The following is a 13,438-nucleotide window of genomic DNA, read 5'->3' on the forward strand; positions in this document are numbered from 1 at the left end:
TCTATTGCTAACAGACCAGAGCGGTGAGAAGAAAAAGCAAACTATGAATACCTTACGTCCATCCACCCCATTCTGCCTTCTTCTTCTGGTGCCCAAGGGAACTGGGGCTGTGGTCAGTCCATAATGCTTTGCCACTACTCCTATTCCACATGAGATGCTGTCCTTCCCAAACTGATCCTGCTTGGTCTTCCCACAGGCTTCAGCTCTCTAAGCACCACTAACACGGCTCTGTACCGTAGGGCCCACCCCTCAGGCACTGCTCCACACAGGTCCCCACAGGCACAGCTCCCCCAGCCTTCCTGCCCCACAGCAGGCTGCTCTCCACGGGCTGCAGCTCTGGCCTGGGGCTGCTCCTGAAGGGGTATACATGGGCTGGGCCTCTTTCAGGCTTCATCCTCTGCTGCTCTGTAGGCTCCTCCATGGCTGCAGGTGGAGATCTGCTTCATGTACTGCCCATGGACAGCAGGGGGACAGCCTGCTCCTCCATGAGCATCTCCTGACCTGTGGGGAACCTCTCCTCTGTGCTTAGAGCACCTTCTGCCCTCCTTCTGAACTAACCTGAGTGATTGCAGGGCTTTTCTTTCTCATTTCTCATGCCTCCATCCCAGCTGCTGCTGTGCAGTAGTTTTTGAAAATGCATCTCAAGCTAATTGGTAAAGACTTTTGAACTGAAACAGTGGCAGGTATATACATATAAACTGCAAGCCCGTCAACATGTGAGACTGTGTTCCTGTGTTAACCAGACTGTGCAGCTAGGCAAGAGTACTGTGTGTTTCACCATGCATCCTTGTCCATCCTCTACCCTAGAAAGCTGCTACCCAAACCTCACCCGGTGGTAGTTTACTACTTGCTTGCATTTGTTGTGTACTTGAATCCATTATTTTTCCCTAAATGACATCTGTTGGAACACTGGGTCTCTTGGGAGGATGAGCACTGGCCAGGGGCTATGGGTAGCATCATCATGAGTGGTTGCAGTGGTGGTGGGAGATGATGTGCTCAAACCCTCAGTTGCCTGTGTGCAGTGTTACTGCGTGGAGAAGTGTCAAAAAAAGACAATTTGATCTCTTGTATTTCTGTTCTTTCCTCTGCAGTTTCTGAGGCTGTGCAAGTTTTCTGTCATCGCAGCTTCTGATGTGGTATGAAATTAAGCTGGCACTTCTAATGAAAAGACATTTGTAGCAGAAATAATCCTTTCCATGAGGTTTGAGGAATGGTTGCTTTATTATTTTAAAACTTTTTTCTTTTTTTTTGCCAAGACTGCGGGAAGGCATGGGAGACGAACAAAAAAAGACAGAATTCTTTGCAGATATACAGAAGCTGAAGTGTTAAGGGATTCTTTCATTATATACGTGTACACGTCTGGTTGAGAAAGCAGCCAAAGAGACTGACAGACTCTGGGACGTTCAGTAGTTGAAGATCAGAAAAAAACAGTAGTGTGCCAGACAACCTCATGTAGAATGTCTTTCCTGCTGAAGACAAGGTAAATAGTATTAGCTGTTCTGTTCAGTCTTGCTATAGAGTGTGTGAACAGGGTTTGAAAATCAAAGGGCACAGCAGCTCAAACTTACCATGTTTCTCATTTCAGCTTTTTAATAAAATGCACAGTAATGCTGTGATTCTGCTGCAGAATGGAGCTTGGTTGGTCTCGTGAAGGACTCAATCATGGTTTGCTGAGGTTGTCAGCAGCAGCCAGGTACCCTTGTGGCACTGTGGCTGTTGAAAGGTGTTCTGGAGGAGAAAAACAGAAACAGTCCTTGGCTTTAAAAGGAGTCCCCTGGCTTTAACTGACTGCAGTCCGGTCGGGATTGGAGAAAGCAGGACAGTGCGTAGGATGATACGACACGCTCCTGCTGTGGAGTTCTACTCCTCCCTCAGAGGCTGCAATAGTGGCCACGCATTTGAAAATGCTTTCAAGAAACTGTTCTTCAAGTAAAGCCCGAGTGGTTCCTGTGCTCATGCTGAGCTTGAGCAGAGGTGCACTAAACATTATTTCCTCTGTCTTTCTGTTGATTTACTAAAATTTGGAATAATCAGAAATATGAATGTAGTGAAAATACTACTAATAACTATATTATCTTATTAGTATCCTCATAATCATAGGGCATTGGCCAGATTTATGTAATATATATTAAAAATGAAGAAGCCACAAGTTTTACAGATGAGTAGCGTAGAAGTTGCATCTTTGTGAATTTTTCCATCCTCTCATTTCTCTGAATGCTTTTTTTCTTCCTCTCTCCACATTTGACTCATCTTCATACCAGTGTCTTGTTCACGTTTGTCTGATGTTTTCTGTTCATCATCCTCTCACCTTTTTGTGTTTCTTTCCATTCTAGTCTCTTGCTAATGAGGATACATATGAAAGATGCTCTTGTAATTTTAAAACATGTAAAATCAGTAGATATGTTTTGTTTCATTGACTTCACTTTCTGAGAGTGGCCAACTCAGCTTGCAGATTCAGTGGTTTCTGTGAAGAACAGAACAAAAAAAGCAACACAACAAAACAACCAACCACCACCAAAAGAAAGATGTTCTTTCCTATGACCTTCTGAAGGTTCTTGAGGTACTTTGAATTTTCGTACTGAAAGAGCTGTACAAGTTTACTCTGTTTCTTCTGAATTTCCTCTCTCCATCTCTTGTTGTTGTCTTCCTACTTTCGCCCATATTTTTTTCCCCACTTGGTGTACTCTGTTTCCTTGCTTCTCTTGCTTATGTTCCATCTTTCTCATGCTGTTCTTCCTTGTTTTGTCTGTACTTCTCCTTCCCCAGGAGAAAGTTACACTTTGGCCACTCCTTTTCTTGAAGGTGGCTGCTGCCATTTGCCACGTCCCTCTCTTTGTTTGCCTTTGTGGAGAGGACTGTGCTTTTCTGCAGTTTTATGTTTCAGTGCATGGCTCATAGTCTTCTCCCGTTCATCATATTCATAGAATCATTTAACGGCCTGAGTTGAAAAGTGTCTCAGTGATCATCTAGTTTCAACCCTCTGCTATGTGCAGGTCACCAACCACCAGACCAGGCTGCCCAGAGCCACATCCAGCCTGGCCTTGAATGCCTCCAGGGATGGGGCATCCACAGCCTCCTTGGGCAGCCTGTTCCAGTGCATCACCACCCTCTGAGTGAAAAACTTCCTCCTACTATCTAACCTAAACCTCTCCTGTCTCAGTTTAAAGCCATTCCCACTTGTCCTGTCTTCCTTTTGAGCAAGAAGAATTGTCTAATTTGTCTAAATACTGTTGCAAATAATAGCATTTCTAGATGCTCCTGAAATTTTGTCCAAATTGTCCTTTTGCTAACTCTGGTCTGATCTTCAGAAAGTGGGTGAAATCTTCCATCGCACCATAAAGAGCTTTATTCTCTAGGCATGGAGTCCCAGCTCAGGTTTCTGGGTGCTCGGGCTTGTGGACCATTTGCCTCTGAGCTCAGGGTGGTGATGTGCAGAGCCCAGTGCCACATGCTGGATCTGATTGTTCTGGTCTGTTCTGAGGTGTCAGGTAACTTGGAGTCCCCAGGCTGAGTAGCTTCCCTTCTAAGCATTGGAGTTTATTGCATGTTTTTATTTGTGGTCATGGCATTTGGAGGTAATTTGAGATTATGAATAACTAGTAGTGAAAAATCATTGTGACCATGTCAAAATCAAGCAGTTTGAGCTAGTTTGAAGGGTACTTCATTGCAAAAAAAAAAAAGAAAAAAAAAGTAAAAGAAAAGGAAGCCATAGCTGAGATAAGCACTCTCAGTGAAAGGACCTTAAAAAGGTTGCAGCCAGGAGTCGTAAAGATAGGATGTGTATGGAAGTGACTGGAGACAGTGTTTTACCTTGAACTGTCCATTTCTTTTTATAATCTTACAGCAAAGGTTTAATGTTAGGTAGATGAAAACCCGTATTTCTTTCAAGATCCTCTGTTAAATATGTTCTAGAAGTCTGCGTTTCTGGAAGCTGATAACGCTCAGCTTCAAAAATTTATTCTGAGCAGAAATTTAGCATAGGATATTGCAACAAAAGTAAAATTAAAGTGATTCAGGTTTAAATTATCTTCTACCTGTATGAAGGATTTAATAGTACTGCAAAAATTGCATTGCATTGTTCTACAGAACAGCCTCTATAATAGCAATGGCACGTTTTCCAGAAGAGTAGTGGTCTGCATTTGACTAGTTGTGGTGAGGCCCTGTGGTGGTGTTTGCTTTGAATTACTTGAGAGGGACCAATTCCCTTAAATAATATGTTTAGAGACCATGCCAAAGAAAACCTAAGTGATTCTAGGAATGTGTATTGCATTTGTTTAGTAACTTTGTGGTTCATCTCTGTCTCAGTCCCTTTGCTAGACATGCAAGCAAATCTTAGAGGTTTCATTGCAGCTTTGTGTTCTTTTATGTCTGTAATTGAGCACGTAATGTGAGTATGCCTTTTGTGCTGCATACTGTGAGGCAGCACGGAGGTAAAAATTGGAACTGCATCCAAACACATTCAATTGTACAGAAGCAAAGTACTGAAAACCACCACAGCATATCCTGCCTCTTGTCTCTGACTGCCTGTTCTTTGTTGACTCACCCGTTGGCATTGTATTACATAGTTAAATGTCACTCATGGGCCAATGTAGTTTTCTTTTGAACCACATCTGTATGTATATCAACACTCTATATTGAGCACTGAGAAATGAAAATGCTCCTGTGGGTTCTTCATCGCCTTTTTATGGAGAGTTCTCTTGCCATTCACTTTGTTAAGGATCGATCCCACTGATGTTAAATGATGGCATGTATAGCTCTGTCAACAGCGGGCAACTCCTGAGATGATTCCAGAATTACAGGAAAAATAAAACAATTATAAGACCACAGAATTCAGTGCTACTAACTTATGTTGGTAAATTCTTGTCATCTCTGTACTGAACAAAAATGTAACAGGTGTCTTAAATTCTATTTAAAATGTATGGAGGCATTAAAATAAATATGAATTAAGGAATGCAAGAAATAACTGTGGCTTGAGAGTAATTATTAGTTTTAGTTTTGTAAGTACAGTTTTTTTACCTATATTAGATGATCTAGAAACTGTTCCTGTCACCATCCAGATCTGTTTTGGTCAACTTGCATAGCAGCGGTGACATGAAAAAGAGAGCTGGCAGTTGGAGATGGTGAGTAAACCTTTGCAGAGCTCTGAAACAGCTCACAGTTCTGATGTCAGTGGGAGTCCTGAGTGTCTGACATCTCTTGCAGTCAAATCAGATATTTATGTGTGGAAAAAGTAAACACTAAGTCTGTAGCATACTGATAGGTTATTCTTGAGGGATTTGATACAAATGCATGATATTAAAAATTTGAGCTAACTGAAACAATGTTTTTCTCCTCCCTCTGGGTATATTTATGTAGTGTAAGCCTAATCGGAAGTGTCATAAATCAGTTTTTCTCATTCTTGCAGTGAAAGCCAATATGTAGAACTGTGGTAGCCATACTTGTCTCAATACTTTCATGAGTTGCCATATAATAATTAATTTAAATCCCTTCCTTTTACCACTTCAAAATCCACGAGGGTGAAACTAGCTTTATATTTTACACAAAAGTATTTAGGCAGTGAATCTTCAATGTTAAGCCTTCAGTAGATGAGGGATGCTCCAACAGTAATGAGTGCAGCATGCAGGCTGTTGTTCATCACTGGTGAAAATGCATAGCTAATGGTGGCAACTGTGTTGAAAAGTAATATCCTATAGCTAAGAATTTGCTCTGTCAACTAGTGTTGTGCTCTTTGTATAAGCTGTAGTTTCCATGGAAATGCATAGGAGACGTTACTTCCAGTGTGACTTATGTATTTGTTATCTCCCTCCCTCTTCCTTGAAGGATATGGGCTAAATAGAATCATAGAATCATAGAATTGTTCAGGTTGGAAAAGACGATAAAAGATCAAGTCCAACCACAACCTAACCATAGTACCCTAACTCTAACAACCCTGCACTAAATCACGGCCCTGAGCACCACATCCAAATGGTTTTTAAGCACATCCAGGGATGGTGACTCAACCACCTCCCTGGGGAGCCTATTCCAGTGCTTCACAACTCTTTCTGTAAAGAAGTTTTTCCCTATATACAACCTAAACCTAAATGTTAAAGTGTCTAAATTTTGTGACTGTATGTTGCAGAAATGGAGCTGTGTATTCTCTGTCGCAAGGGAATTGATAATAATATGGTGGCTCTCTTAGAAATTAGTTACCATGGCAAGGTTGGTTATGGGTTTGATGTGAACTGTTGTTCTGTTCTTATTTTTCTGTGACACTGCCAGTTGCTCAGCTGCTGCTCTCTTTTACAAAGATGTTAAGTGCTGAGTATCGGTATGACCCAACACACTGGGGGGGGGTATGGTTGCTTGCCCTTGGGCTTTGCTGTGATCTCTTGATGTGTGGATCATGGAGAGACATGCTGGTGAACAACTTTGCTGTCAGTGGCGGAGCTCCCTTGCGCTCTTCCAGATATTTCCCAAGGACAGACATGTCCCATGACACTAAGCCAAGTGTGACCATCATGATGCTGAAATAGACAGGATTTTCCAGTCTGCTTTTTGTTCCTACTTTTGTGCAAAATTTGGTACACCATTATGAAAAATGAGTATGGACGTTGCTGAAGAATGTTGTAATGCATTGTGAAGTATTCTGGAACTGAGGCACGACCTGGGCACTGTGTTATTGTTCTGAATCTGAGGAACTGTATAATCTAAGGTTGCATAAATTTTGAAGATGAGGGGGAACTGAATGTGTCCTCAGAGACCTCAGTCTAACTTTAGCATTGCAGTATAATAATAACCCTGTATTCTGTATGCAATTCTGCTGATGCGATCTGTGGAGTCCTGGCTGGTTAGTATCATGTATGTTTCTCAGTGCTTTGTTCACAGATGATAAGAAACTGCAGAAATCTGCTCATCCGTCTGTTTCATCATGTGATTCATATTCTTGGTTTGTACATAAAGATCTGAAAGTTGAAATTTCTGTTTGGAAGATATTTTATATCTCAGATGGATTCCAACATGCTTACATAAACATTTCGCACGTGCCTGGAAGACAAGGAAAGTTACCAGTGCAATTATTGTTATTTTGCTTTTTTTACTTTTTTAAAGTTTGCATGGTCTTCTTCTGAGCAGTGAACTTGAGCTACTGAAAAAGTATGCATTAATGATGGTGTGATTTTGCAGTCATGTACTTCTGGATGTTCTTTTCACTCGCTTTTCACTACTTTTGTAGTGTCTTTATTGCCATATCAATAGCTATTCCTCATAGAAAAATAGAATTTTAAGATAGTTTGCTCTGCTGTTGTTTAGTCAAGTTCTGATTATCTTCAAGGATGGATGTTTTGTGACCTTTCTAAGTACTCTCTATCCACCCGTATCATGAACTCTTCCTCATAGCTAATCAGAGTTAATTTTGCTTGCTGGAACTTGTATCTTTAGGTTCCTGCTATGTGCTTCTGCGCAGAGTCTGGCTCTGATGTTTTTGTACCCCATTAGGTAGCTGCAGGCAGCAGTAGGATCTCCTTCACACTTTCCCTTCTCCAGGTGGAACAGTCCCAGCTCTCACAGCCTGTCCATGTGCACCATATGCTGCATCCCCAAACAGACTGATAGCCTACACAGGTTTCATGGAGCTGGTACCTAGAAGTCAGCAACTAGTGGGTCTTGGAGTAGCTGAGGACTTGGAGTAGCTGAGGTGTTCTGAGCCCATTGATCCAGCTGGTTTCCCACCTGTGTTGCACTCCAGTAGTGGGAGGTGAAGGATGGTTTATCTGACCTGCTCAATGAATCATATGTATTTCACAGTAGAAATATTTCTCTCTTGTAAATCTTGTGGATTTTTTTAGAACGTAAGTCAGAAGAATGATTTCATCCCTGCATCCTCTGGTTCTCTTGGTCTTAAGGGTTTTATTTCAATCACTGTGCCTCTGTCAACCATCTGCAGTGTTTTTGTTCAATTCACATTTTTATATATCCCCACAGGCCTTCCTGCCCTGTATTTTCAGGAGAAAACCTGCATGTCTGGTAGTTACAGGAGGCAGTCTTTGCTTTTGAAGGTCATGGTATTTTGCTTCCTTTAACTAATGCTTTCTCCTGTCCTTTTCTTGTTCCACCGTGTGCTAATATTTCTCCTCGTTTCCCATTCTGTCTTCTTCTCAATGTTAATCCTTGTTCTTTGAGAGTTGGCTTTCTGTTTTTCTATTTTCCTTCTTCTAAAATATAAAACACGATGAAATTTTCTGTCTTTGTCAGGCTGCTTCCTTGTGTGTCTCCCCAGTGGTCTGTGTGTGATTTTGGTGACAGGGCTTCCTGTCTGTGTGAGAAAGAAAACCTGCTTCTTGAGCTTGTTCTCACGGGAGGGAATCACTACAAACGGCAAAGCTGGGGCACTGGACTGTGATATCTTTTCAAGCAAAAATTAATGAATAGACCCATTTCAAAGTAAGTAGGAATGGACAGTCACAAAACAGCAGTCAGATGCTAGATTTACCTGCTAATTCTGTGAAAAGAGTCTTATGTAGAAGTATTAGACTGATGTGAAAACACGAGCTCAGCAAAACACACTTAAAGCATGGTTTACCATTTGCTGTATCTTGCAGTCATTTAGTCTTTTCAGAGCAAGGCTGGATATAACCCCAGCTTTATACTCTAGGGATCAATTGTGTCTTGCATAGTTGCAGTAACCAGTAAGTTAATACTCCCCTGTTTTCATTTCTGAGTAGCAGAGGAAATACAAATGCAATAGAGAGAGTTGCATTAAATATGTATTCATTGCCCTTCTCTAATTTTCAGTAGTATTTTGATTCTTCTTGCTCTCTTTGTGGTATTACCTTTTCCTTACTGCTGGTCTTCCCTTGTTTTTCGTAAGTATGTATTGATGTTTCTTCCCACCTTTAAAAGCAGTGTGCCATGTGACTATAAAACATGAAGATAATTAAAAGATATGTAATTTCTAATGGCTTTATTAATCTTGTTTTCAGGCAGTACATCCCCATAGCACAGTCCAGAAATTAAGCATTCTGTCTGACAGTTACCCATTAGAGTACATCTGTAGATCCAGGACTGTAATGGCTAAAAACTATTTTATGGTCAAATTGTAACATGAAAAAAACAGTTTGCAAAGCTTTCTGTGTGGAATATAATAAAACCTGGTATTATTTGTGATGGCTTTCTGAGTGTGACTAAGCTGGTGTAACCAAATCCTAAGAGATCAGGGGCATTTAGAAGTATCTATACATAGAAATAACACCTTTGATATGTGGTTACTTTGAGAGCATCTGCGTTTCCGCGTGTCCTTTTGGTGTACTACAAAGATTTTTATTTTAATAGTGAAAACAGTGTTATTTTGAGTATATGCACAATTGTTTGTTGCTGCTGTATAGCTGCTGGATGCTGCAGATTTGCACTATATCTTTACATGTCTTGAGTTGAGATGTATTGAAATTCTGGAGGGAAAAAAATATTAAAAACCTACCATCACCACCAAAAGAGCATGGACCAAGTGCTGACTTCTGTATTCAGTAGGGATCACCACCAATTAGATCATCAGCTCCAAGGACCTTTGCAATGACCTAGATGTGCCACTATCACAAGTTCAGCCGTATCCAGAAACTTAATCTGACTGGGATTAGCACCAGACTTGCCTCTCAGAAAATAGATTCAGCTGGGGAACGTGGACTTCTGCACAAAGGAACTGTCTGTTGCTGGTTGTGTTATTCTGGAGGGACCATGTGTCAGAAAGCTCGTGTTCAAAATCAGTTTTGAGAAACTGGTGAAGTGATTGCTATTGTGGATGTATGTATATATATTTGGCGTTTAAAATACTATCATGTTGTTCATTGTGGTGCTGAGGAATGACGGTGTATTTTTTGTGTGTTCCCTCTTGTTCCTGACAGCTACGACTTTGTAGCAGCAACACCTGTTGGAGGGTTTGACCAGGTGACCTCCAGAGGTCCCTTTCAACCCCTATGCTTCTGTGATATTGCTTTTTGTCTTTATAACACGGCAGACATTATCTGTGAAATATATCTGCAGAACAATCGTAAAAGGCATACAAGTAATTGGAATTAATCACAGTCAGTGTGGAGTAAAGCCCTAATTTTCATTTAAAAGTGTTTACTTTGTAGATAGATATCAGTAGGAATAATTGAAGTAAATATCACAACTCTCGACAAAACTCTCAGCGCATGAACACTGACTGTTTTTGACAGAATCATAGAGTGGCCTGGGTTGAAAAGGACCACAGTGATCATGTAGTTTCAACCCTCCTGCTATGTGCAGGGTCACCAACCACCAGACCAGGCTGCCCAGAGTCACATCCAGCCTGGCCTTGAATGCCTCCAGGGATGGGGCATCCACAGCCTCCTTGGGCAACCTGTTCCAGTGCGTCACCACCCTCTGTGTGAAAAACTTCCTCCTAAGTTCTATTCCTGGTTATAAGTTAAAACAGAAATTTTGTCTCCAGACTGAGTTGGGATGAATCTAGATGCCGCAAGCAGTTCTTTTGCAGGTCCGGTGATTTGTTCTTAAAGCTTTTATATAATGGATATAATGAGGCTGTAATGATTTTGAGGTGATCACAGCAGTGGAAATTGACAGGGATAAACGAGGAAATTTCTTGAGGTTCCCAGTGGACAAGCTTTTAGAATTTCAGAGTTCTGTCTTGGTGGCTCTTCAGCTGAAGGAAAAGATGTGCCAGGTGATAAGGATCCTGCTTTGGCATGTACCAGACTGGAGGGTGGGGGAAGGGCTGATGCTTTTTTTACATCACCCTCCTTTTGCTAAATTCTTCCAGTTTGTCAGTGCTCTATAGACTCCATGGTCTGATGCTTCTTGCCTCTGGGTAGTCTTACCTTAAGCTCCAGCTGGTATTGATCGTATGCTTGAGTACTGCTTGGTGTTACTTTAATTCGGTACTAACAGCATTCTGTCTCATGGAGGTGGTGTTTTGTCTTGGTCTAGTTATAGGGCTGGGTGGGGAGGAGACGGACAATGGTGACAAACCTGGCGCTGCTGTTGTCTTTGTTAGTGTGCTGATCTTTGGGAAACTTCTGAAGAGATGCTTCTGTGAAATTTGCCTGATGCATGCCAGGATAATGCTGTTTAGTTTATGGCCTTAACAGGGTTGTAACAAGATGTTGGTGAATGTCATTCCTGGATATTAATGCAACTGTGCTTCTGTATTTATATAATACACTCCTTCTGAACTCATCCAGCGTAATGCTTTGTGGGCTTTTTTCAAACACTGATAAGAAATAGAACACAAAAGAATACAACATTTGAGTATGTGTTGAAGAGAGGGTATTTTGTATTTGCTGACAGACTGCAGGTTAATATGTTTCCAGTTAAGCTTGTGTATTTTTAGTGGGTTTGTTAGGAAGCCAAACCTCGCTGCTATTTCATTTTGAAACGGTGCTGCCTGTTGTAATCCTGCTCAGTGTGTCAAAGCCCTTTAAACCGCTGGGCCGGGTCCAGCACATCTTCCCTATGAGAGGATGACTTACATGCTTGATACTCTAAAGATTAGGGAACTGTTGAGACTTCTTAACTGCCCGACACTTGCAGTGATGCCTGCTGTGAGCAGTGGGACATGAAGGCAGGTGAATTGCTGGGCTGATCTTATGCTGTTGTCACTCAGTCTGTTGATAAGGGAGAGGGAGATGAGACAAGTGGGCTCCTTCTATACACTCGATTAGAAATTGAGCTGGAAAGCAAAATAAGCTGATAGTAGTGCGTCAGTGGGGCAGAGAATAGATGTGATTCAGTGGGCAGAATGACCCTTAAAGACAGGAAACCTTCCCCTGTTTGCCATCCCAGCTGCAAGGCCTGCCCTGACTGCCAAGTTCTGGTAGGCTGCAGCAGGCTGACTGCAGGCCTCTGCTGAGTACAGCTCTGGTGCAGCAGTTTGCTTTGATATGTGTGGTTTTGTGCCTGTGTCCACGTGTGTCCGTGTGTTTTATGCATGTAATGTTCACTTATTGCAGCTAACTGCTCGGTGATGCAGAGCATCCTGATGCTGCACCTACACATTTTAACTTCGGCTTTGTTTCCAGTACTAACTTCAAGCACGTACCCTTGTGCCTTTTTTTTCTATTTTAACTCTCAGTATATTATTTTTGTTGTTTATTGATTTATATTACTTCTCCCTTGTATATTAAAATATGTTAGGTTTCCTGCTTCCCCCAAGGGAGACAAATGTTTTGTTTTCTAGTCGGTGATTCATTGTCTTATAAAACCAGCAAGTTATAACTTGTTTCCGATTATAAGTCTAAATTACAGTTAATTAAAATTAGATATTTTCAGTGGACATCTTAACAGAATCACAATTGTGATAAAAAGATGCAACTCAATAAGGGTTGTGAGAGTGTGAGTTATTTGCAATATTCCTTATGCTTATCAGAAAGAATACTGCAGCTACCTCTGCTGTACAGCATACAGCCTCTGGACTGCTTCAGTACTTTGATTGTATGTGTTCTTGTTATCATAGAGTGGCCTGAGTTAAAAAGGACCACAATGATCACCTAGTTTCAACCCCCTGCTATGTGCAGGGTTGCCAACCAGCAGACCAGGCTGCCCAGAGCCACATCCAGCCTGGCCTTGAATGCCTCCAGGGATGGGGCATCCACAGCCTCCTTGGGCAACCTGTTCCAGTGCGTCACCACCCTCTGTGTGAAAAGCTTCTTCCTAATATCTAGCCTACACCTCCCCTGTCTCAGTTTAAGACCATAAGTTATTAAATGAAGTTTGCAGTTCTATCAATGCCTTTCTGATTACTTATTTTTTTTCATCATCATAGAATCACAGATTGGCCTGGGTTGAAAGGGAAACACAATGTTCATCTAGTTTAAAACCCCCTGCTGTGTGCAGGGTCGCAAACCACTAGACCAGGCTGCCCAGAGCCACATCCAGCCTGGATACTTAGGTTACTCTGAAAGTAATGCCTCCTCTGCATTTCCATGGAAAATATAATTCATAGAGAGCACAACATTCTTTGATACAGCAAATTCTCAGCTACAAAACACCACTTTTCAGTATAGTTGCCATAGTTTGTGTTTGCAATTCAGAGGGATCCCTCCTTTCCTAACCCAAAAGATAGTGCATATCACTTCTACCCACAGAGGGCTGTATCTTGAACTCTTTCTTGTATGGGGAATTCACTTGTCACCACTCCCTGGAGTGCAATTCATTACTGATAATGATGAGATCCAGAAAACTGTCACCTTCAGCCACATGGTTGCCAATGGTTCAGTAGATTATTACGTATTTGCATAAGGTGTTCTTTCTCTGCCTGTGTGAGCACTCGTGAGACCAACCTGGTGCAAACTTTGTGTTATTCCAACATTGCAATCATCATTTCTAATGCATTGAAGCTGATATTCAGCTAAATACAGTTTCCTGGCCATAATGTGACAATTTGCACGGATGAGCTGATTGAGATGCTCTTCATTTCATGGTGTGACAG

At 41.6% G+C, this 13,438-nt stretch overlaps 2 protein-coding genes and 1 pseudogene across 9 annotated transcripts in view; 2 read left to right on the forward strand and 1 right to left on the reverse strand.

Moving 5' to 3' along the window:
• LOC128092105 (E3 ubiquitin-protein ligase TRAIP-like) overlaps window positions 1-2,048 on the forward strand; it is a 28,918-nt pseudogene extending 26,870 nt beyond the window's left edge.
• The window catches only part of LOC128092111 (uncharacterized), a 726,933-nt gene that overhangs the window by 110,842 nt on the left and 602,653 nt on the right, over window positions 1-13,438 (reverse strand). The gene's annotated exons all lie outside the window — the stretch shown is intronic.
• The window catches only part of KLF12 (KLF transcription factor 12), a 315,353-nt gene that overhangs the window by 51,911 nt on the left and 250,004 nt on the right, over window positions 1-13,438 (forward strand). The window contains exon 1 of one of the 8 annotated variants that reach the window (XM_052705633.1): window positions 5,016-5,120. The exons of the other annotated variants lie outside the window; for them this stretch is intronic. The gene's annotated coding sequence lies outside the window, so the exon portion shown is untranslated. Of the gene's footprint in view, window positions 1-5,015; window positions 5,121-13,438 lie in introns of those variants that run through there. 8 annotated transcript variants of the gene reach the window in all.

This window comes from Tympanuchus pallidicinctus, unplaced genomic scaffold (assembly GCF_026119805.1).
Source record: "Tympanuchus pallidicinctus isolate F22 unplaced genomic scaffold, pur_lepc_1.0 scaffold6, whole genome shotgun sequence".
NCBI classification, from domain to species: domain Eukaryota; kingdom Metazoa; phylum Chordata; class Aves; order Galliformes; family Phasianidae; genus Tympanuchus; species Tympanuchus pallidicinctus.